At 39.5% G+C, this 25233-nt stretch overlaps 1 long non-coding RNA gene across 3 annotated transcripts; it reads right to left on the bottom strand.

Moving 5' to 3' along the window:
* Positions 1 to 619: 619 nt before the first annotated feature.
* LOC140682626 (uncharacterized) lies at positions 620 to 14748 on the bottom strand. Of its 3 annotated transcripts, XR_012054553.1 has the most exons (6): positions 14661 to 14748; positions 14158 to 14332; positions 12823 to 12992; positions 12057 to 12154; positions 2098 to 2174; positions 620 to 1564 (listed from the first exon to the last, which is right to left on the bottom strand). It is a non-coding gene; the product is annotated as an uncharacterized lncRNA (long non-coding RNA). The 3 variants fall into 3 exon arrangements; XR_012054554.1 differs by lacking the exon at positions 14661 to 14748 and having other exon boundaries at positions 12057 to 12236; positions 14158 to 14591; XR_012054552.1 differs by lacking the exon at positions 14661 to 14748 and having other exon boundaries at positions 14158 to 14591.
* Between the last annotated feature and the right edge of the window lie 10485 nt (positions 14749 to 25233).

Below are 25233 nucleotides of genomic sequence, written 5' to 3'. Positions count from 1 at the left end.
CTCTTATTTTATGACAGTGTTCCAAAAAGAGTAATTTTTGCAGAGAAGGGGCTTCACGAAGGTGAGTCATAATCTCCCATTTCACAATCTCTGTCGTGGTGTAATCTATAGTACAAACTACTTGAGACAGGGATTAGCTCTTGAATTTAGGTCACTACACTGCCTAGTCCAAAACATTAGGTCTGATATCTAATTCTACAATACTCTTAATTCCTGAGCTGTTCTGACTGCTGCAGTTCTTGATCGGCACTGGTAGATAAAAGTGCAGTACAAACCTATGCTCCCCATTGTCCAACAAAATCATTGGCTGCAATATTATCCAGCATTATTAGTTAGTAACTGCTGAGGTTTTTGGTTCAAATAAATAGCATTATTCTAATTATCAGCAGAAGCTAAGTGAAGTAATTTATATTATTTTACTGTAAAGAAGGTGGTGGAGGAGGAGACCTGAAAAACATGAATTTTGTAAGGACAGGGGTAAGTATGAGTAATTAGGGCATACCAAAATATTAAGCAAAGCACCAGACTCAGTATGAAAGTTAGCACACTTGTCTTGTAAACACCGTGGGAAGAACTGATGGCTGTCTTTCAAGGTATAAGGTTTTTTTCCTTTTTTTGTTTTGTTTTGTTTTGTTTTGTTTTTTTTTAACCTGGAATTGTGCACTGTTCAGAATCAGACTACCTTTTCAGCATAAATCAAACAATCAGAACCCATATTCATCTCATGGCAGTTTGACCTTGGTATATATACAGGTTTGGATCACAGGCTTCATACCTTACTACCCTCCTTTCCTCTCTTGCCCCTCTGAGGGCCATGTACTTCACCACATCTGTGATTCCCTTTTTTTTTTTTTTTTTTTTAATATGTTGGATTCAAATAAATTCTCTTTTCAAAGCAGTATTATTCTTTGCCTACATTTCTGCATGGAAGGAAAGGTCTTTCAGGTACTGGGAGGTCCGACTGTCTCCTCACTGTCTCTGCTCCTCTCTACTGCCCTCTGGCATAATTTTGGCCAATTCTGCACAGGATCTTTAACTGCAGTAGGCTTACATGCTGTCTTCGTCATCTTCTTTCTTTGACAGAAATGTTCTGTAGATATGAGGGTGTCGATGTACATATGTATAAAACTGCTTGTTCATCACTTGATGAACGGATGTATTCATGAAGAAAAAAATATTTTTTCCATCACATGCTTTTCATTGGTATAAATTACACAAGCAGACCTCTGTTAACAGGCATGAGGCACAGCCCTCACATTATGCTTGCCTACTGCTCTCTGAGTGTTTCCTCCTCTCCTTGAGTCCTACATGCTCTCAGGCAACACTTGGCACTTGGATCAGCTGCTCCTTCATTAAGATAACTCCTTTTTCTCTTTCAAAACTCACTTCAAATGTCTTCCTTCCACTGAGACTTCACACAGTCTGCCCCCCAGCACTATGTGCCACCATCTCTTCACTTGATCTTTTTGTTCTTATCATCTATATTTGTATTAAATTGTCTTCTTCTTGGGCCTTGCTTTCCATGCTCTTACGAAGGGATATTTCAATCTCCAGGAATGCAGAACTAGGAGAATACAAGCCAAGAATTAAATATTTTCAAATTCTATTCTGAAATTTTTACTGTAGTTTTGTTATTGGGTAGGCAGACTGAAACCACCATTTAAAATATGCCAGTTTAATCTCCAGAAGCAAAAAAAAAACCAACAAAAACCAAAAACCCAGCCCCTGGAGCTCAGCAATTAGAAAATGAAAGAAGATTGCTTTCCATAGATATGTTATGATTCGCAATGATCTAGATACCGGAATGAATAGCTAATTCACACATATTATCATTTAAGAGCCAAATCTACTAAACACACCCCTGACTTGAAAGAAATCTAAGAATAGGAGGCATGTCAATTACTGTAATCCTTAAATTATGCATATCTTTCAAAATCTTCTATCAATGTCTTAGGGTTTTCTTCTTAGGAGGTTTCTGTACTTCCTCCACAAGGCAAAATGAAACAATGCTTTATTTCAATAAATGTTGTGCCTGAAGGACTGTTATTTGTTACTAGGAATTAAATAATTTGAGGGATCATGCCTTGTCATACTAACCTAAAAGGAGTTTTGGTCCATCAGATCTTCCGTCTTTCTTCAGAAGTGATCAGCAGGTAGAGGAAAATGCTCTGATTCTGTTACCCAGAAGGGAATAAATTATTCAAAAAATGTTAATGTAGAAGGCAAGCAGAGAATAACTTTCTCCATCAGTAACTTAAAAAAAAAAAAAAACCTTTCACATCTGTCTGTATCAGAAAAACACAGATACAAGATGATTTTGGATTTCTATTTAAGAACCCTAAAATAAGAGCATCTGTTAGCTGCAAAGGTAATCACTATACAAACATATGGGTATGCAATGAAAGAAAAAAAATATATATCTTCATCTTTTTGTGGCTTATACAGTAAAAGGCGGGGGTAGCTCACTTGCATAACAAAGGCAGCAGAGCCTTAGGATACAGATTTTGAGGATCATTCTCATTCTTGAGGAAAGGCAAGTATATAGATTATTCTTAATGCAAGGTCTGAACGCACACAATTGGATCTGAGTGAAAATGGAACTGTGGAGCTGCTCTCTCCTGCTTACATGGAGAATTTCTATTTCTTTAACTCTCCTCGTACCACTGCACAGCCTTCCCTCACTGGATTCAGCTCTGTAGGTGCAGAGATTCTCATGCCTGAAGTCTTTGTCCTTGGTAATCTTTGGTCAAACCATATTTTAATTTTATTTTTAAATTATCTAAATCCTGAAAACACAAGTCACAGGCTCAAAGTCCCTTTCCAAAGCTTCTCAAAGTGTCATGTCACACTTGCATGAGGCTTTCCATTGATATTTCCTTTACTAATGCCATAAATCCTTTCTTTTCACATGCAGCCTTATGGCTTGACATATGAAACTGGTCAAGTTCAAATGGTCTTTTGAGCTTATTAAGCCAGTTAAAGCACAAGAATAACATTGCCACAGCCAGGCCCAGCAATCTTTGGCTGTGTAGCTCCACCACCAAATACCTCGTTGTGAATGGGTGAGGTTCAAGTCTGGGTCTGGAGCAAGCACTTGCAATTAGGCTGTGACACATGCTGTGTTTTGGTCAAGCCATGATTATTCATGAGTACCCCCCATATCCATACTCCTGACCATGACACGAGCATAACAGATGTTTGAGTCTCATAATCCCATTTTTTGTCTAGAATCAATTTTTCATTGGTGTTTTTTTTCTACAAGAATTTCAGCCATGTTTTTGAGAGCAAGTAAGAGTCTGATTGCAACTACTCTGCTTGCCTATACTGATCAGGTAAATACTACTGCTTAGCACATCTTTTCGTAATATTTGTGCCTGTGGTTGTCCATATGCAGGAATAATGCTGAGAAATATCATATTCCTGGTCTCAAAGACAGACTAGGCATCAACACAATAGAGAGGACCAAATCTCATGGTAATTTTTTTACTCAATGTCTGTTTTAACTCTGTTATAACTCTGCTGCCACATAGAACTATCAGTTAATCTAGCAGTGGTTTTTCTGAACATGATCTTCAAATCGCTGGTCTTGAATGACAAATCGGTCTTATAGAGTCTATGGACAGATGGATTTTATGCACTGATACAGAATCAGTGCTATCTGAATGCATCTCAAAGCATCCATTTCTTCTGTCAGGCTCTGAAGAGTTGTGGTCTTTAAGTGTGATTTTAAATTATTTTTCTTTTTTAAGGTGTGCATCTAGAAAATTATTTTGATGTCATAATCAATCATCAAGAAATACACAGCTGCAATTAGCAATAACAATCTATGGGATGCCATATTCCTTTGTTAGGGAAACACTTCTCATTTGCACATTTTTTGACATATGGGGATACCCTCAAACTGTTTGTTGAGATAAACATCCTAAGAAAGTTCCAGTTTGAGACAGGTCTTGAGGCAATCCACTGCAGGTTTTAGGATGCAGATCAAAACTGCTTATATTAGCTAAAAAAGCTTCTTTCAACCCTTGCACACATATGTGGGTGTATTCTAATTAAAGCTTGATGGATAATGAATAATTTATTTAAAGTCTTTCACCTTCATTATTTGCAAATTTTCAATAACAAGATTATAGTTTTCTTGAATTTTTTACTGGAAATTACTCCTTGGGCCTCATTTATTACCCCTTTTTACCAGTTTCTACCTTTTTTTGTATCCTATTTTTCTTTTGTCTTTTTCTCTCTGGACTCTTACCACCCATGATCTGTATGTGTGACTAACTACCTTTATACATCCTACCTATCACTGCATTGCATTCAGACTCTGCTCTAGCTATTTTTTGCTCCTAAAACTGTGGAGTCATCCAGACCCTGGCAAAATGGATATAAAATGGTGCCAGCTCAGAAGGGGATTTTTTTTCTCCTTCTTTTATACTCAGATTATACACTCATAAATACATACGTAGGTGTGAGGATATAAGAAAATCTCTCCGTCTATTGTGGTTCATCTTACTCTTCCATGCTTAGCTACTAAGACACTGTAATGATTTTGCTACAGTTGCTGCATTTCACCTAATATTTTTTCTTGTCTTGTCATATCAGTCTTTTTTCCCAGTTCCCTAATTTTTCCTTTGTTTTTTGTAAAACTACCATTTCTCTACAGCCAGATATTTGCCTGAGAAGGAAGAGGAGTGACAGCTCAGCAATAGTAGTAACTCATTTGTATTTCTTTCAGATGCAGAAATGGTAGTCTGTATATTACTGAGCTCTGACATTCTGATAGTCAAACATTTTATAGTTTCCCACTCTATTCCACCTTTCTGAGACACATTCAGATGGTGTTGCCCCTGTGCATGAAGGATCTTTCACCTGTTTACAGAAATTCCAAGTCCAATGGTGATGCTGGATATTGAATTTGGATATAATTATTCTTATCACTTGGTACCAACAGACTCAGAAGATCCTCAGGTAGGCTGTATCCTTGGAAGATTTGTTGTTCTCTGCCAGCCTGGAATAAATCCCTTAAATGAAGTTCAGACTCCGCAGAATGCTGGATATGCCAACACAGTCGTGTACATGGAGGGGAAACAGGCATGCTGCCATCCCTAGCCAGAAATCACTGTGTCCCAAAATTACTTCTTAGGCTTTGGACATATCACATCTTAGTCTATCAAAGAGATCATATCAGAAATCTCTCTTGTGACCTTACATTTTCTTAACATCCGTGTGGCTTTGTGGAAAAAAATTTTCTCTTGGGTTTTATGGCTGGTATGGATCTTATTAGGATCCTGCAATCTTTTCTCTTTGAAGGAATACATGGGAAACCCCACTGAACAGGAGACAATGGATAGTAAAACATGGTTACATTCAGGAGTTGTTTCTTCAAATAAAATGTGACTAAAATCAAGAAACAAAGCTGGAAGGAAACAGCATGGCTAAACCAGTCTACAAAAAGAAGAAAGAGACAGATTTTAGGTTAATTTCAAAGTGTCGTTTATGGTTCAGAACAGAAAAGAGTAGTATTCAAACTGTGTAATTGCAGGGAGGCTTAGAGTGCCTGCAAGTGGCGTGCACAAAACAAGGGAAGCAGCCCAGTGCTGCTGCAAGCTCCTCACTGGACCCACCACTCTTGTTTCTAACGCAATAGAAAACCAAAAACAAACTTCAGGCAAAATTTAAAGTATTGTTACACTCTAGAAAGGCAAGAGCAAAACAAAGTGGCAAAATTCTGACACTGAACTGTCACTATAGGACACCTGAAAGCACAACGCGAGCCACAGCTATTTGCAAGGTAAAGAAGAAGGTTTATTTTCTGCCTCCAACTTTTATACTTTTCCAAAGGTGACAGTGGATTGGAGAGTGAATGGGCCACCTCTCCAAAGACATTGGACAAACTACTAGTACATCAAATTTCTCCACCCCTATGAAGGAATGCAAAACAATATGTTGTTTATAGAAAATTGTGTGAGAAAGTTTTCTAACAGAATGTAAACTCAGAAGGCTTTAGAAAATCTTAAGAATCAGGGTTACACTAAACCATAGTAATGATACTAACGCAACACTGAAGCCTCCTGTATCCACAACTGAAATGTTTTGGTTTTCCAGCTGGTGAATTTCTTTAGATGGTTTTGTAAGCAAAACTAAAACATATAAAGCAAACCCCTGAAAAGTCTGTCTGCTCCAAAAAGAAGTATATTAAATTCTGACAGCTTTTTTTTGCTGTATACCAGGTGGGGAAATGTAGGACAAATGAATTGCAAAAAATATGTATTTGTTCCATTTTATGTTCCTTTGTTATAATCTTCCTTGAAAAACTAAAAATTCTTAAAAATATGCTTCTCTGCTTTCTATATTAGCAACCATGTAATTTGTGACTTCTGCTACCTCACTTCCAGGTCCTGCCTTGAACACATTAAAAGCTGAGTGTGCTCTTCCCCACTCCCCTGCCCCCATCCTGACGATCAGGGCCATTTTAATGTTTTGAGAATTGTTGCATTATTTAGTAGCTGGTGTCACTAGAATGCTGGTAGTTTTTAATCAACCATTAAAATACACTTACATGCTTCAGAGCACGTCAGCTTCTTGTCTCAGGGGCTAACTCTGGAAGCAAAAATAACCCTGAAACACTTGGGTTAAGTATAGTTATGCAAAGCTTTGCTTCCTGTATGGCAGAGGCACCAAAAACATTGAAACCTCTTCTGGCTTCAGTGGCTGTGGGCTATGTAGCATACCTAGCTTCACTCAAAGCTGGTTTGTCTGCTTTTCTCAGGGAGGTGAGAACTGCCTAAAGGGCACTGGTTTGTTTCTTGGCAGAGCCAAAAGCTATTTTTTCCTGATAAGAAATGAGAGATGCAAGTTAATAACCAGTACCAAGGTGCGTTTATTTTTGTGGTTCTGACTTAAAGTACCTTACAGTGACCAAAGTTCCACCAGGTAAAATAGCGAAACAGTGGTTGTGTTGGTTTTTTACCCTCTTGTATCATGAGGTAATGCTCCTGGCTTTCCTGGAGTTTGCCCTCACAAAACCCGGTGTTTGCCTGGCAGCAGAAGAGTAGGTAAGCCAGCTGCCTGAGTAAAAAAACTGCACTGTAAAAGGCTGCCAGTGGGAAAACCCTGCCTAGATCTGCTATGACACCTCCTGGGTGGGGCAGAAGAATACCAGACAAAGTGTTCTACATCTCCATTCTGTCCCTGCAGTCTAGAGTCACCTCTGAGATTTGCCTGCTGCTGTGCAAATGTGTGTCACCTCACTGCAGCCACAGGCCAGCACCTTGATTTTGGATGAGCATAGCAGCCTTGCTTAAAATGATGAGACTTCCAAAAGATTTTGGCCACAGGTTTTCATTAGGAATGCCTTCTCTTGCTCTTCAGCTTGGGCACGGGAGCAGGAAACCAGGTGGGTATGTGTTCTAGCAGGGACACCCCTGCAGGTGGTTTGCCTGTCTTTGAAACAATGAAAGTGTGACATCCGCGTGGAGTGTGACATCCACGTCCCATTTTCAGTCATTGACGCTTCCCTTCTCACCACGCTGCTCCCTCTGGCACATTCAGGGGAGCCCTGCAGCACTGTGAGGCAAGAGGCACAACCCAGCTCCTGGAAAACTCTCCCTCAGCATGGCCATCACTGGCATGGGGTTGCTGAGGCTGAGAGGGTCCCTTGGAAGGAGGGGATGTGAGAGGTGGGGTGAGGGAAGCAGCTGGCACAGCCCTGAGTCTGGCAGCAGGCACCATGCTCAGTGCTGGTGTTTTATTTTAGGTATGAGTTCTATGTTTGGCTGGGTACTGCAGGTACATGGTCAACTTTAGTAGTGCCTGGCATTCATGGAGATTCTGGCTTGCTTTTCTTCTTGGTGTAAGAGTGGTCAGACCAGGGCATCAGCTTTGTGATGACAATTAATGTCCTGGTGGAGAGGAGCATCATTAAGGCAGTGCTTAGATCACTCTTTTAGTCTAAAATCCACCTTGGCAGAAGCCAGCTTCCACTCTAATATTCAACTCTATCCACAGCCACTCTTGCTTTTGGACAGAACTGTTCAGAATGTGCATGTGTGGGTCTGTCCTCACTCAGAGTGGGCACTGATGTAAAAAGTCAAGTCACTGTTTAATTGATGGATTTAATTCTCCATCAAGATGACCAAGGGCAGGACCCTAGCTTAAATGTGTAATTTCACCTCCTGTCTCCACTGAACATCTCAGAAACCTTTACACTTGGTACTTATTTTAAGCACTTGAGGGAGGCAGCTCCATAGGTTTTCCTTGCTGTTCTGCATCAGAGACACTCACAACACTGTAACCTAGTGACAATAATCTAATGCTAGTAAGTGAACAGTAATCTGGGATTGCTTTAAAATGTGTATCAATGATAAACATCTGTTTTCTTACAGACAGCATTTGTGACAGCAGCTCTGTTTGTGTCGGAGTAGAGTGGTCTGTGAGGATGTAGTCACAGTACAGGATGACTCCCGTACTGCTTTAGACTGGCAGGCTTTTAAAGGTCTCTTGGGCCAAATTCTTTACTTCTTTGCATCTCATATCATTAATTCCAACAGAGAAAAATATCAATCCAATGACAGCAGACACTGTGCAATGTACCTGACTTAGCATAGTGAGAAGTGTCAGGAGTCTGAATTGCCTTTAGTCCTCCCTCAGCTTTATTCTTCACCAGCTTACATCTTTCTTCACTGTCTGTTCAAGAATCACTGGTTAAAAATATTGTTAGCAACTGACACACACTCTGTCTTCATTGTAAGTGAGTAATTGTGGCAGACTGGCAAAAAGGAAAGGTTTCATGCACCCCTGAAAGTAACATTATGCTTTTGAGTTTGATTACTACTCTTATTATGAGTTTATTCTGCATTGTCATTCTTCCATCACTTTCGCAATTTAGATGAGCACAGATATTTGAAAAGTAATACAGAACACTATTGAAAACAATGGTTTGAAACACTGTAATAAATGAGTGAGTAACAAAATGCATGCCCTTTCATCTGTGCATTATTTGTTTAAAGCCAACAGAAAGGTGAACTTGCTTAAAATAAGCATTTTTCAGGGATTCTAAGATTTCTGCACCAGTGAGTTGGTCGTGCCAATCCAAATGTCACTGTACTTGGTTGGACTCCATAAACATAAAGATGGACCCTAGTCACTGGGAGTTTGCCACCTACCATAGCTCTTCAAGAAGTTATTTGCTTACCATGACATAGCAAAGTACTTTAGTGCAAGCTTAAACAAAGGCTTCCCAAAGAAGTGAGTATTCCCAATGAAACAAACAGGTCTTTAGTATGTCACAAAGCACCTGCTGAGTGTGGAAAACATTGTTCCTAAAACTAAGAATTTTCATCACAGAATTCAAGCTTTAATCAATGTTTAATTATAAAGGCTTCTATTTCAGGCAGTTTATGGATAAAATGCCAGTATCTGTGTGACTGTTTCACAACAGACATTTAAGTGCGTGTGCAGAGGGAACACATCATACTGCATAAGGCAACCCACGTCTGTAATTAATAATGTGTTTGGTGGAGCCTGTACTTAACTGAAACATAAGAGAAAATTACTTCAGAAAACTAAAACACACAAAGATGCAGAGCAAGCACTTACGGTGGTCTCAGCCCTAGGAAAAATAATAAGAATATGCAATGCATCCATATGGTTCAAATAAAGGGAAGCGTGTGTTCCGAGTTAATGGCACTTACTGGAGATCCATTCCTCCTCCTGCAGGGGAGCTGGGAGGTATCGTCACCTGGAGCTCCAGACAAGCCAGGAAGGCCCCTCCTCTGAGATCACATACCAGTGTTTCCAGATGTGGAGCTGTGTAGTCAAGGCTACTGTGTTTGATTTTTAACTCAGCCCTTGGACACTGGGGAGGATTCCCTTGGCCTGGACTGCCATTCCCCAGAGGATTCTCATGCCTTAGTGAGGCGAGGTCAAGAAAAGGGGAGAAGGAGGAACTGGACATGATGAATTACAACTGTTATTGCTACCGTCACAGAGTGCAATGTTACTATGGCAATAATTATTTGCAAAAAAATCCCCAAATTTGTAGGTGAGGCTAATCCTGAGAGCAAGCCGTAAGCTCCGCACGGCTGTGCAGCTGAGGGATGGAGCCAGGCAGGCGGCTGGGGTTCCCAGCTCCTCACTGGTGCCCTGCCGGGCTGCTGCCACAGCCACAGCTGGAGACACTTTGGTAGGCTCTGCACTACCCTTGCCTTTTAAAGAACAAAAGCAACCAAATGCAAAGCAGCAGTTCTTTACGTTCTGCTTTCCACTAAACATATGGTAGAGTCTCCCATACACCCCGTGATAATGCAGTTGATAAAAAACCTTAATATTTGCAAATACATGTTAAAAATCCATGTGTTATTGATCTCAGCTTTTCCAGATCTTTTAAAGGTGCCCAAAGTATCACACTATGTATTCCATGAACAATCCTAGTTCTGCCTCTCTCTCAGTCCTTCATCTGAATGGAAAACTGCTTGGTGTGAGGTAGCAAAGAGGCTTTTGAAATTCATTGCCAATTCACTATTATCAAGGAGACCTTTAGGTGAATCAGATAAAGGCCTGACTGCATCCCTTAAAACCAAACCCTGCATGTGCATTCAGTTATTTTGTGTGAGTGTAATGAGTAAGAATTTAATTAAACTCCCCTCCTAGCCAATATATCTTACAATTTTCTGGTCTAAGAGGGATGGTTTGCAAAAAGTCTGTGGGGTGAAGAGAAAGAGGAAAACAATATAATATTTTATGAAATCTCTGATCATGTATTATTTGTTTCTACTTCACAAACTACTGGATTGATAGTATCTTCAGGCTATTCTCCTGATGGATGAGATAGAATCAGCCAAACAGGGAGCAGAGCCAGTGTTACAAGACCCTTAAAATCAATTTTGAAAGAATTGTGTGTGCAACACACACATGCACAACAAAAAACTGACCATTCTAATTGATTAAGAAACAAAGACTCAATTTGCTACCCTCATGAACAAAAAATGCTAACTATGTTTGGGTAATTAATATATCTGGTGAAATTTCAAACTAAGTGCAGCTGTTACGCAATCACGAAAAGCAGATCTGTGTCTAATTGTTTGCTCAGCTTTATTAATTGGCACTGAAAAACAAATACTGTTTACTGTGTTCATGGGAATGGAAACTTCTAAGATTAATTCAATTTCATCAACAAGAGTTTTCTGATGAACTTTACTTATCAAACTGCAGCTTAGCATTTTTTGGCACATCTTTTCATTTGAAGAAAATGGGGAGCTTGTGTACATAGCATAAAACAGAATCAGATTTAGGACATTACAATAGATTCTGATATACATTTGGTCACCTTAAGGGAAATCAGAATTATTTAAAATATGAGGTCCTGCATCAAACTGAGTTCTTAGTAGTCACAGCCAGAGGAATGCATTTTATTAGCATTAAGTGGTATTTATTTCTGAAACAGTTTATGCTTTAAAGGGCTATTTTTGATAGTCATTGTTCCTGCTACATGATAACTGGAGAAAACGTGCTTTTTTTAAATTTTATTTTTTTCTATAGCATGCAATATATACGCAAGTAAGCAAAGATGTTTCTATAGGGATAGAAAATGTATCTCAGCTCAGAACCACACAAAATCCTGTAAAAAAAATTTTGGCCTAATAAAAACTACATGGTGAATGTATGGAATTCAGAGAATGTGTTTATCTTGGAAGGTCTTGAGATCTTGTTCTTGTATTTCTCTGGAAAGTATATAGCATACCTTTTTTTTTTTTTCCTTGGTGTTACAGGATAGAACAGGTACTGGGAAGCGTTTATGAAAATAGAGGTGAGAGAGGACCTTGAGACACTGAGGATTGCAGTTCATTACAAGGACTACACAGATAAAAAAATATCATGGTACATTTGAACCTCAATAACTATTTCAGTACTAATTTTATGGCAAGTAAGTCAGAGTGCATTACATATCACAGGATGTATACTTTGTTGTAAGTTGAGATGTTTCCCTTAGGGAGTCAAGGGAAAGAAGTGAGGGCAGGGATAGCCACAATCACCCTGCTCTGCATTAAGTGCTGTCTCACCTTCATGATTTTTCAAAGCTTCACAAAGATGTTCCACATCCATCAGGCCTGAGGAGTCCCATGGAGATAAAGCAGTGAGCAGATCCTCCTCTGCAACTCTACATGGAAAAAAAACCCAAACACAGCGCGAACAGTTACTGGCAGCAATTTCACGGGGCCAAATTCATCACACTCCAGGGTCTAAGAAAAAAAAAAAAAGCGCAGCATTTAGTCCGTGCAATTTTATTGCTAGAAGTTTTATTGGCTGCCCTCTAGTGAGACCTCTTAGTGGCACAGTCCCTAACCTCGGTGTATGGGTTGTCTGGGCAGGAGTCAAGATGCTGTGTTTAACCTCTTTGTCTCGGTCTGCAGTATTTAGATCTGCAGCATTTCCTTCCTGAGCAGTAGTGAGTAGGCACTGGAAACATGTGGGGGCAGGAAAGAGAGAGGTTCTATCCTGGGAATTTCTTGGCATTGTCGGGATGACAATTAAAGGGTGATTTTCTCATTAAAAAGATGGGCAACAGCATGTAGTAGGTTTCCGCAGTTATTTTACATTCTAGAATTTAAGGATGGATGATTTTTAATTGTTATGGCTGAAAGATCATCTTATCCAAGTGTTTTAAAGTCTAGCTGTGTTACTCATTATAGGCCACCATTTCTTACAAAATCTCTCTTGAACATAAAGCTTTCTTAATTTCAGGTACCTCAAAACCCCTATGAAACTGTGATATTCTCTTTGTGGTCACACCTTGCAGCATGCTCTGAATTTCTAGGTAATCCTTACCTAGCAAAACTTGTGTTTAGCAGGAACTTTGGGGGTCCACTTGCTCAAACTTGGAGCTGGTCAGACTTATGCCAGCAGAGCAGCAAGTCTGTGAACTCAAGAGGGGCCAACTTTACTGCTTCCATGCCTGGACATGCTGCTGGCATGTTTGGTTTAGCTCACGTTTGACTCTGGAAATAAAGAGAAAAGGTCGGGCCACATGAAAGAGGCTTGGTAACTCTGGGAAATGAGACAAAGGCTCTTTCTTCTGAATTGCTTTCAGTTCCTATGATCCACATTTTCATAAAAGAGCGTAATTTCCTGATACACACCTGAGGCTGAGGCTTTTCCTGAACCCACACCTGTAAGGGTTGCATGCCCTTTTGTTTTGTTTCTCTCCAGTACAAGATTTTCCCTCTTCCTGACTCATTGCTCAAGCTTACATGGAATAATCTGAGCATCCATGGGAGTTATGCGTGAAGTGCACGTACTTTAAGAAGGATCTGCATCAGCACTGGCACATGTTCTATATTAGTCAGTGTTGGAAAGGATGGGTGAAAATGGTATGATCAGGAAGCTGGACAAAGACATTTGCTCACCACCTTTGGCAATGGGTGCAAAATAAAAAAATATTATTTAATAGCACTTCCAATTCTGTTTGCGGTAATCATAGTTTGGCACAAACCCTCTACCACAGCAGGCAAAATGCTATTAAATTGTGTCAGATTTAAGGGAAAAATAATGGAATTTTTCTTCCATAAATCATAAAACCCTGAGTATTTGCAATCTTGTAATGGTCTTGTAATCCAAGCCCCTGCTTACATTACTTTATCTTTATGAAGGTGATAAAGAAAACATAACATAGTGTGCTTGATTATAAATTATAATTTTATAAGCATCAAAAAATGCAAACTTGCAAAGCTTTTGTTCGTGCTTAGGTTTTCACATACTTAAGTGCCAGCAGATGTTCAATGATCAATAAAACTCAATTTATATACATTATTCTGAAGCATCCTTGATCATAAATACAGGCTGGGAATGTCTAACTTCACTCTGAGTAAGAAAGATGATAATAGACTACAAAGTTGCAGTATGGAATTCTATTGTGGTAAATTTTACTTCAGCTCTGGAAATAAAGCACTTCTTGATTTTCATTGAGACTGCTGAGACAGAGCCCATGATTTAGAACCTAAACTGTAGCTTTATGGAAACAGCAAGGGGCTAAAATTAACTTCAGCATTGGCAGGCAAAAATCTTACTTATTGTGGCAAACTAAACATCCCCAGAGGCTATAGGCTTTCTAACAAGGTGTCCCTGAATTTTAGTGTTTACATTTGCAATGACAAACAAACATACCTTTATTGGGGAGTGACCACTGATTCACGCAGATTTCAGGAAAGCAGGTCCGAAGACGTTCTTCATTTCAGAACTGACTCTCAAAGCAAACACTGGGAATGTGAGACTATGCATGTGAGCTCATACCCATCTCAAGAGTAGGACTGGAAGAACAAACTCTTCTGAAACCAGGTGCCTGTCAGATGAAATAGAAGATGATTCAAAGTAGAGCAAGAAGGACCAGTATAGTGCACTTCATGTGTTAAATAAGAAAAAATTAAGCAAACAACAGAAGAAAAAAAGGTAAAGTGATATATTGTCTTCCTCCTTCCTGTCCTTTCACTGTACTTTTTCCATAGAAGTAGCAAACCCAGCAGACTTAGGCAAGAGTGACAAGAGACCAGCCCATTTCCCCACATGTAGAGTTACTTCAGTGCTGAAACTACAATTTCTGGTTTTCCTGTACTCCCTATCTTGGATATGAAAGGGGCACTTGAGCAGTCAGGGGTTTTATCTTTGCTTACACAATTGCCAGACTCCTGTTCCTTCAGTGTGCAAAGCCAGCCCTGAGGCTGCTGCTGCCCATCCCCTTCCAGCACGGATGTTGTACAATGTGGTTCCACTGTGTCAGTGAAGAATTTGCATTCAGGAGAAACAGGTTAGGCCAGACACTTTCCAACTGTGAGGTCCTATAAGAACAATTGTGTATAGTTACAACCCCCAGGTCATTTTTCAAAGTTTCTTCTTTGTGTAAATTTCAAATTGTTTTTTCAAATATAATCTCACATTACTTTCTCTTTTGTTGAAACACTTTCCCTTCATTGGTAGCTGTCGTTTAATTTAAAAAGAAACCAGCCTGCAGGATTGGTCTATAAATTTTTGCAACTGCCTTACATGGTGGAGAAACTAGTCTGATAATTATTTTACTTTGCTACTTAAAGATGTTTTTTCAGATATAACACAGCTTATGTTACCCTTGGTTAAGCCTAAGCCTATGAGAGCACAACCATGAAATTTTCAGCTGTAAATTTTCTTAGTTTAAGACTCCTTTGAAACATGATAAATTGTGGAGCTCAGAGACATTCTTACTGATATGTTTATTTTTGTCATATAATCTGAAAGGGTGTATGTTGTAATTTTTGGTTAAATTGTTCATGTACAGGCAGTGTCTGTATCTGATTCTACATAATATCTGTCAACAAATTCATTACTGATGCTGAAAAGAATTTTCTATGAACATGGGTTTTATTCTGGCTTATCCAGCTACAATCCCTCTTTCATTCCAAAAGTCGTCCTGATTCAGAATTTACAAACTCAGTTGGCACTTTACTGCTAACAATAGTGGGCTTTTAATTGGGTTCCTACTAATTTCATGAGCTGAGACAGCACTGCTAGGGTTTTCTTAATCATTTAGTGATGTACTGTTCAGATATTTGTACCTAACCCACCTGTCACAGATTTTCCTTCTTGAGAGGCTGTGGTGTAAATTTTTCTATATAATTCTCCTGCCAAACAGTCTCCTGAACCTCCCCACATGCTAGCACATTGATAATGTGCTGAAATGAAAAACACATCCTTTCCCAAAAGCACCAGCATATGTTCCTGCTGGAGTGGTCTGAAGTACATACACACGAATGTCACAATGCCCTTGAGATGGTGACCTTGTTTCTGAGAAATGCACTGCAGAAAGTTAACACAAAGAGGAAAGTTCCCCAGTGAAACCCCAACTTTCTGTGCAGAGAAGGTCTTGCTGCTGGTTCAGCAGACACCCCACCTTCTGTTGCATTAGTACTGAACCAGCATCCCAAAATGTGAAGAGGCATTTTTTAAGATATGCCATCTTCAACTTGCTGCTGTTAAATGTCTCCTTATGTCACATTTACAGAACTCCTCCAAGCACTGCGTGTGTATGTGTGTGTGTTATTGGTATCCATTTAATAGACATGCACAAATAATAAAAAAATTAAGAGTGCCTTTTTGTAAGTCATTCTTTAAAGAAAATATATGTCTTTGAGACAACATTATTATTTAACAAGCCATATTAAAACAAACTTAGTTTTACATTTGAGAGGATATGGTCATGGTTAACTTCAAAAATTATGTATCTTTTCACATGCGTATCTTTCACTGGTTAAACTGAGCAGAAGTTATGAACATAATTCTTGGTGAGAACACAGCTGACAAAGACAGCACATGGAGCCAAGTGAAGATATATGATTTTCACCATAGTAATAATTTCTAGGTGTTCTGGTAAACATCTGGAAGCTGTAGTTTAGATGTAAAGATTTTGCCTGTATTTTTAAAAGGTATGCTTCTTTGAATATTTTGCCAGTTCTACACATTTTGCTATTGATCTAAATGGACCGGTGCACTTGAAAAAGACTTTTCCAGTGAGCTGCATTCCCAGAACAACACCAATACCATTAATGCAAGTTTGTGTCCAAAGACTGGGCTCCTCTCCTTGCCCTCAGCTCCAGGTGCACGCGGCCATGCGTCACAGCTGGCACCGTGTGCCTCCTTGGGCTCTGCAGGACCTTCTTGTGCAAATAATTGCAGATAGCTGATAAACGGGTACTTTGTATTGTGCCAGTGGAAGGGTTTTGTTAGCATTTCCTTTGATCGTTTCATAAGGAAATTTCTGTTATTTACCTAGGAGGCACTCTCAGTAATATGTTCATTTACTAAGGCGGCACATAAATGTTCGAGCTGCATTGCCTCCAAACTGCGGATGTGCTAAATGCTCCATGTGTCTGGAAAAAGTCACACTTGGGAGAGATGTGCCATCTGCAAATCATTTTCTAAAAAACTCCAAAGAGTAAGGGACTCTCATTTGAAAATGCTTTTATTTGAGAAATAAACGCGTCCTTCTTTTGATCCTGAATTGCCTTGGGCAGAAACATTTGAGCTTCCTCTTTGGAAAAATACTTCTTATTTCACACAGCTGTCTAATGTTTTGATGGTGAAATTCATTCTCTGCTCTGGTGAGACTTCTAGTGATAAGGGGAAGAAAGAGTGTAAACTTCAAAGGCAAAAAAGACAGAGATCTTCCTTTCCAGGCCTTTTAGTGTATAGTCTATAAATCCTCCCAATTTCTCCAGATAAAGGTGGTTGAGACCCCAAAATGTGCTGTTGTCACTCATATGGTCTTTGAACACAATCCCATGAGTTGTGCATGGAGGGAGGCAGAGATGACCTTGTCATCTCTGTGCCCTTCACTACTGAGATGCCTCTTCCCTCACCCTGAAGGTTGGGTAGTGGGGACTGCCCAGTCAGCAAACAAAACATTTGCTGCTTCCTTGGCCCTTAACTGGACCTCTTAATTGCTGAGTCAGGATTCTGGTATCTCCAAAAGTCCCGGCTTTGTGCTCTGCTTTGAACAAATTTATCTCTTTTGGTCTCTGTGCCAGTGCAAATCATACATGCAGAGCCCTTCTACAAACCATGGCTTGGGAATTCAGCATCTTTCCTTGGCATCTTTACCCTGAGCAATTGGCTCTTTAGCACAAAAATTTCCTATTGGATTCTGGGCAGCTGCACATGATGGGGAGGAACTACATCCTCCTACTTCAAATGGCCCAAATGCCTCCAAAATTTTCCAAGCTTCCTATGGCCTTATTGCTCTTATACATCTATATCATCTTGGTGTAATGTCCCAGGACTTACTCTGAAACTCACTGGGCTGGACCATCTCACCTCACAAAGCTGGCAGATACCTATGCCCAGTTTTCTGATGGCTTTAGTTCTCTCTTGGGCTCTTGAGTTGAGATCTATGGCTGATCCTGCTGGATGCCAGACCTGGCACAAAGGTAAGTGGACAAGGAAACTTGGAGCCAGCAGGAAAACTGAGAAGAGGGAAATGGATCTTCTTCCCATTTTGGCACCAGCAGCAATCATATTTGATCTAATCGTGTTTTGTGTCTTCACACTAAGATCTGGGGCCTTCTGTAGTCAGTGGGGGAATGGAAGTCCTTTGGACAGTGACTAGGAAGCACAAGTTATTTATGTCAGCAGATTCTGCACTCATCTTATGGAGATAACTCTTTTCAGAACATCATCAAAATAAAGAGAGGATTTTTACTCTTGGATTTCCCACATTGTCCAAAAGATCAGAGGACAGGCACCTATTGTGCTAATAACACAAATAAAATTTTAAAAGACTTCTTTAGCTGAAACTTTTAATTTGTTTGAGGTCAATGTCATTGCCAATAGAGCCAAACAAACAGTACATGCTTCTCTCAGTCTCCAGGATCTTTATTTGCAGTATTGCAATGCACAAGATTCAGAGGCAGAATAGCAAATTACAGCTTGCAAGTACAAAGTGTCACTCTCTCTCTTTCACATAGCATTCGGTTTTTTTGCAAACAGCATTTTTCAAACAGCTTACATATCTGTAAAATCTGTAAAATCATACCTATAAGTAGCAGATTATGCATTTGTCCCCTTCATAAGGCCTGGAAATAAAAATAAGGTAATACTGATTGTAGTAGAAAATAGACACTCCAAACCAATGAGGATTTATTTATAAAACAGATTTCAAGTTGTTCTGGACTCATACAGCCTCCTATAGCTTCACCTCAGGACATCAGATGGCTTCATTTCCTGGCATGGAGATTAGCTGGCTGACTCTCTCAGTAAGAACATTTGATCTGAACTCCCAAACATCCTGATTCAGAACAAAAAACACTCCACAGAACACATGTATTCTGCAAAATGGGGAGATTAGCAATATGGTTCCCACTGTGCTGATCACAGTGTCCTGATATGCTGGAGTGGCTTCTGGAGCAAAAGAAGTCAGGAACACAGCTGACCTTGCTAGAGGTTCATTCTGGCACTCTTGAGCAGTGACATTTTGAGACATGCTTAACCATAGGCTTCTGAGACCTGTCTGAAGCACACATTCTAAATCCTATTTAAATCTTCAGATGGCTTTTCCTTATGAGTACCTGGCACACAATTTAAACTTAAAATTTTACTTCAAAATTTGCAATCAATGAAAAAGGCATCTCTTTACTGCGTCCTTGCTAGCCACCTTTCAAGAAGGTGGGAAGCTTACAAAGTTTATTTTACAATACTGCCTCAGAACCACTTCCAAGAAGACAAATTTCCAATATGACCTCATTCAAATACCATTCTGATTTCCAATTTCTGTTGAGATCACATATTTCAGCGTTTGCTTATTGGAAGTTTGGGGATTTGCCTGAAGTTATGTTTGGTATCTCATTTTTCTGCAGTAGAAAGAAATGGGGTGGGGTAAAGGACATACTTGGCAGCAAGAACTTCTTTCCAAAACATAACATGAGGTAGGATGTGCCTGGCCCTGAATATACCTTGAGAAGCAGTCCCCTTGGGGTTATGCTATCTCACTTTATTTGACTCTGGTACTTCTGTAGCAGCATCTTTATTTTGTCTCACTTTGCAACACCAAATAACCTTAATGAAGAAGGAAATTTTTTTTTTTTGCAAGAATTACAGCAAGAGCTCTAGTTATGAGCTCAGAAACAAAAGGCTGCAGGTAGGGCACATGTGAAATATGATTCCAGTCAAAGTGTAAAAACTGGATATCTTGGCAACTGCTTATTCCAGTTTCCTGGGGTGATTTGAAGTATTTTTCTGTCAGAACTGGGGCTGCTATCTCCCAGCAGCACCCTGACTTCTGAGGGTTTGTGGAAGGCTGGTTTGGGAATGGTCACACATGTTGCCTCTGTGCCTTGGACTCTCCCCTCTGGGGCAGAAATTTCCCTGCTGCTGTACCAAACCTGGATGGCCTGACTTATATCTACCAACTCCCACACGTGCAGAAGCAGCAGATTTTTTCTTTCTGTCTCCCTCATTTACTTTGCATGCTACTTCCTGGTTCATATTTACTATTGGCACAGCCTCAAAATGTTCCACTTGCCACATGGGCTAGTTCACATGCCCTGCTCTGGACTACACAGGCACCTACTCATGGCAGCCTTGTTTCAGCCTGGAAACCTGCAGAGCAAACTCTCCTGTGCTCAGCTCATACCTAACCCACCTGTGGGGCTATTCTGTTTTCACCTCATCTAAACTGCTACCTTATACATTTAAACTTGAGTTGCAGCTTCTAACATGTGATATTTGATACTGCAGAGGATATCAGTTATACACACGCTCTGTAAAGTTCACAAAATTGTACTGTAAACTGGCATAGGACCAGCTCTTTATGAAGCCCGTATGTACAACATGAGCAAAGCAGCTGATAAAGCTGGTGACAAAAGTAGTTTGCCCAAATTCTTCATGGCCTTAAAGGTCCTGCCATCCACCTAAGCCACAACAGCAACACAAAACCTTGCACCATGGATATTGTCCAGGTGTCTTCATCATCCAGGCAGCACAAAGCCTTTCGGGCCTCGTTCTCCCTGGAGACCCTGGATAAGGACACACACTGTGCCTGCTCAAAAGCTCTCAGAAGGCTCTTAGTAGTTTCTCCCCACAATCAAACTCTCTCCTTCCCTCCTCTATCAAATTTTTTCCACTCTGCAAATATGCTGGCAAATCTTGGCACAACTATTTGTGCAGCTACATGGTGACCCGGATCAGGGAACTGATCCGAGTTAAAAATAACTCTGTAAAAGAAAAGGTTATTTTTAACCCAGCTGAGTTTCCCAGTCCAGTTTTAGGGACAGTTGTAGTGCCATGGGGAGGGTGCAGCACGAGACCCACAGAGAGTGGCAGTGGTGAAGGGAGAGGGAGAGGTAGGAGCTGGCACTGCTACTGGGCAACATCTACTGCTGTCACAGCAGAAAGGACCTGCAGCTCCTGGAGAAAGTGCATCAGGTAAGCTGGTAATAAAAGCAAGGATGTAAGATGATGTTCAGCCAGCCTGGCAAGGAAGGCAAGTCTGGGAGATGCACCTAAGGATTTCACCACCCCTTGCTCCCTTGAACTTAGCTCCCGTGGCAGTGATGGTGACCGTGTTAGGAGCTGTAATGGTCTAAAATGGCTCAGTACCTGTGTATACAGACACATAGAGGAAAAGGTCTCTTGTGCTGTTAGTGCTCCTTTTTTTCCACTGCAGACTGTGAAACATAAAACAAATTAACTACTTACACAACCCTACAGTCTCACATTTCCTAGTATCTCATAATACTAGACATAACTATAGACAATCACTAGGTCTGCAACACTTAGAAGAGAAGAATGTCCAGATTGTTCCTCTGCACAGATAGAAATCAGGACTGGCTTTGGACACTGATTTACACCTGTTTGAAACTGATGTGGGTAACAGGAAAGACCAGGAGTGCTGGCAGAGAGGATCCTCACTTCCACTTATGCTGGTGCATTTGTGTGTACTGCTTTTCAAGAGTTCAGAGATAGTTGGCTGCAAACATCCTTCCCCTTTAGCCTTTGAATACATACACTGTTAATGAAGTGATTTTCATCTGATATATCTAACAGGCAGGTATTTCCTTCCTGCCCTTCCTCTTGCTCTTTTGGAATGACTACACAGCTTCTTTTTGGCATATGTACTTTATATACTGTGTTCAAAGAACTGTATAAGAGCAACAGCATGACAGGCAAACCATAAAACATGAAAAGGCTGCTCACATCACCCTGTGTGTCGAGCTAATGTTACCCTCCAGCCATATGCAACCATTCATTATATGTAGCAATCTTTAAAAACTGCTATAAAATGCTTTGTAAAAGATAGGCTTGCCTTAGCAAGGGATGGCACAGACAATATAAAATAGAAGGGTCCTTCTCTTCACTGCCTGCTGCAGTATTATTACATATGTAAGTATACAATATTACTGTACATATGAAATGTATGTATTTATATATGTACAGTATTACAGTATATTTATCCTCAGAAAATGAGCCACTTCCTTCTTAAAGTAGCAGGTAATGATCTCTAGCTTTTTCTGTCATACTAAAACTAAATGGGTTTCAATGGGGTTTCTTCAAAACTGTTAGAAAAATGAAAGCATCTGCAGGTTTTAGAAAGTGAGCTCCTTTTAGAAGATACAGCCATAAATGAAGGCTTGGAAAATAATATTGAAAAAATGCTGCTTTGTATGGCAAAGGGAAATGTGCGTGATCACTTCACTAGTAGGTGAAATTTATTATGGCAGCTATTACAAAACCAGATGTTGGAACATACCATTTTAATCTGAATATGAAATATTTGAATTTTTTTACAAGGTATTTATAATATCTATTACTTCAATAGCTCAGGCATTTCCAAATGAACGCAGTCACAGACAATAAGGCTTGTAGGGACCTGTGAAAATCATCTACCTCTTATACCGCTGCCTCAGTGGTTTGCAAAAATGAGTTTTAAAAGCTTCCAGCTCAGTACTTTGCTACCCTTAGAGTTGGAAAAAGATTTTTTTCTAATGTTTAGTTCAATTCTTTCTTCATTTTAAGCCAATTATTCCTTGTCCCATCCTACATGGACATGGGAAACTGATAATCCCATTCCTTTTAGTAGTATTCTATAAAATACTTCATGACATAATTTTGTTCCTCAGGTTTGTTTTTTTTTTTTCTGTAGGTGAAACATCCCCAGATTTAATATCTCCAAACCCAGCTTTCTTGAAACGCATTTCCCAAAACTGAACACAGACCTCCAGCTGAGGTTTTTTTAATGCTGAGTAGAGTGGAATATATGTCCTCCAGACAATAATTCCCTTTATCCATCCCACTGTAATATTTCTCTTTTTCATAACAGTGGGTCCTTGTCGACTCCTATTCAACTTGTGATCTACAACAAACCCCAGATCCTTCTCTGCAGAATTCTTCCCTACCCAGTTAATATTTATCTTTTCTTTATGCAATTAATCACTATTGCCTTAATCATTTTGCAGTTGCAAAATCTTGCTATTTGATTCCATCTTATTTCTAGGTAATTTCTTTAGTTTGTTGAGATCCTTTACAGATCTTCTCCTTCCTTCCAGCCTTCCATCTATAATATGAATTAATGCACAGTTTTCCACCTCACAAATAAAAATGATGAAAAGCACTTTATACCCTCTGAAGAACCAGTGAATACTTCCTTAGTAGTTTTCTGGACAATTGTGTCTCCACTCTTTGGCAAGTTTTTTTTTGTTGTCTTTTTTTTTAGTTGGTAGTTTTTATTTCTCTGTTTTGTTTTGTTTGGTTGGTTGGTTTGGTTTTGTTTGTGATTTTGTTTACTTAACTGGCCCTTTTAGGGAGTTTTTACTAAAGCCATGAGATATTCATTCTCCCTATGCACATGGCTTACTCCCCACCAAAAATTTGGTTGCTTTGGTCCTATTTGTTTTTAACAAATCATTGTCAGCTGTTATTTATCTCACTTTTTTTATTGTAGCTGCTTGTAAATTACTCCAGTAGTTTTCTGGGAATTGAATTTTGGCTGACCCCATTATCCCTTTTAGCCTTCTTTTTAGACAGTCATGTCTCTCCCTTTGTGGTACCCAAGGGAAAAAGCACACATAGCTATTTAGTACCAGAGAATGTCTCTTACACAATGCAATTATGTCTTCCTGTGATGATGACACATCATATAAATTTTTTCATCCTTCTGTGATCAGATTACACTGCACAGTTAGTAAAGAACTTGGAAAATCTTTTTTTTTTCAGTGTTGGTTCCTCTTTTGACCACGGATTTGTAGACACTAGGCTTCTGGTGTCATTCAATTGAAGCAAAACTCGTATCAGACCCTGCTAAGGACTTTTGCCTTCTGAGTATAGAGATAATAGTGACAAATGTACCGTCACCCACTGCAGAGCTTGAAGTGGATATTACTTGGGCAACTTACCTTTGCTCTTTTTCTGCTGCATCTCCTGTTGAAACACAGCTGCATAGGCATTAACAATTCCTCCACATTCAGTAGGATTATTTCACTGCCACAAAACCGACTCTTCTTATGTCTAATTCGAAGTCATGTTTTCCTCCTGTTTTCATTCTCTTGCTACAGGTTGGAGTCTCTGACATCCCTATAAGAATATGTATTAAATGAATAAAGTCCTTTTATCTGGGTAGTTTGCACGAAACAACAGATTGTGAAATAATTCACTCTTGTGATAAGTCCCTGCAGGTGAAACTCTAATCCAAATAGAGCTTAGAGAAATCTCATCACTAGCATGACAAGAATCAGAATTTAACCCTCAGCAAAATTTATTTTTTTTTTTACTAATGGCAAAATAAAAATACTGGATTGAATCATTTTTCACCAGTTGTCCTTAGTGCAAAGACAGATGTGCACTCCACCTCTCAAAGATTGTCTATAAATTTCTTCCTTCGCAGAGAGTGGTGCTTGGAAAGTGTCCAGTTATTAATATTTTCCCTTTGAAAATTATTGATTATATGATTCTAACAATTGATAAATCTTCCAATGTTCAAGTCAAATTTTGTCTTTGTTTAGGGGCCAAAAGAAAGATTAGGAAATGTTCTTGTCTTGGGGTAAAGAACAACTATAATATTCAGGTGGAGGGAACCAGATAACAGTCATAGGAATATGTAAGACATCTGGCTTTCATATTCTACAATTTGTTATACCACATGATTATTTTCTGATGAAAAAAACCCTCAGGCAAAACAAAAGAGAAATAGTCAAGAGCCTTTACATATAACAAAGTTTAAAATAAATTAACTGAGCACAATAACCTGGAGAATCACCTCTATAAGAACAAGTAATTTTCTCTTGGTTTTTTATTTTCCAAATTGAGTACAAGGTTATTTGCTTATTTCTCTCTTTTTTTGTTGTTGTTGTTTTGTTTTGTTTTGGGTTTTTTTTGTGGTTTTTTTTTTTTTTTTGTGGGGGGTTGTTTGTTTGGTTTTGTTTGGTTTTGGTTTTTTGGTTTTCTTACACCATAGTAGAGGTACACTATTCTCAGGGACTCTATAAAAAATTTAATAGCTTCTGTTTTGCTTTGATTTCTTTACCCTGCTCACCTCATTGTGGATGGGAGCACAATGGCAGCTGTGTTGGGAGGTGTCAGCTCTGAGACTGGATGTTTGCAAGCATCATGTGTGCAATGCCAGCTGTGGAGTACATTAACAGGCAGCCCAGTTCACAGCACTGTCCTAGTTTTAGTGGTCTGCTCTGAAGTTTTGAGCATACAATCCCTTTTGTGATTTTGCACAGGTTT

This window comes from Taeniopygia guttata, chromosome 2 (assembly GCF_048771995.1).
Source record: "Taeniopygia guttata chromosome 2, bTaeGut7.mat, whole genome shotgun sequence".
In the NCBI taxonomy this organism is placed as follows: domain Eukaryota; kingdom Metazoa; phylum Chordata; class Aves; order Passeriformes; family Estrildidae; genus Taeniopygia; species Taeniopygia guttata.
The sequence above is the reverse complement of the archived record's forward strand: the minus strand, read 5'-3'. Positions and strand labels throughout refer to the sequence as shown.